The sequence below is a fragment of the Penaeus monodon genome, chromosome 29 (genome assembly GCF_015228065.2).
Source record: "Penaeus monodon isolate SGIC_2016 chromosome 29, NSTDA_Pmon_1, whole genome shotgun sequence".
Classification (NCBI taxonomy): Eukaryota; Metazoa; Arthropoda; class Malacostraca; order Decapoda; family Penaeidae; genus Penaeus; species Penaeus monodon.
The window spans coordinates 24,546,540-24,546,934 of NC_051414.1; positions in this window are offsets into that span (position 1 = coordinate 24,546,540).

Genomic DNA, 395 nt, shown 5'->3' on the forward strand with positions numbered 1-395 from the left:
GCTAAGTCCTCCACGGCACTGTTTACTTAAGCTTTTTATTTGACTCGGCCGGTTTCCGCGTGACTGTAGGTCTTTCGAAATATTGTGAGTATTTTGGCCAAGCTTGATAGACTTTGGTTCACTCTCACTGCAATTCTGATTACGATGAACTTAGCTATTTCCGAGATTGTGCTTAGGGATTTTTTAGAATCGTTTTTTTATGTATTTTATTTTTAGATTTAGACTTATCTGTAGTCAGATTACAGATCTGAAAAAAAGGGTAATGTCATTTTTTATATATATATTCTTTTAATTTGTTATCTCTCAGTCTCCTCCATGAACATAAATAAGTTAGGAAATTAATAAAAGAATGAATGAAAAATCAGATCTTATCGGGACAGCGAGTGAGAGTTAGT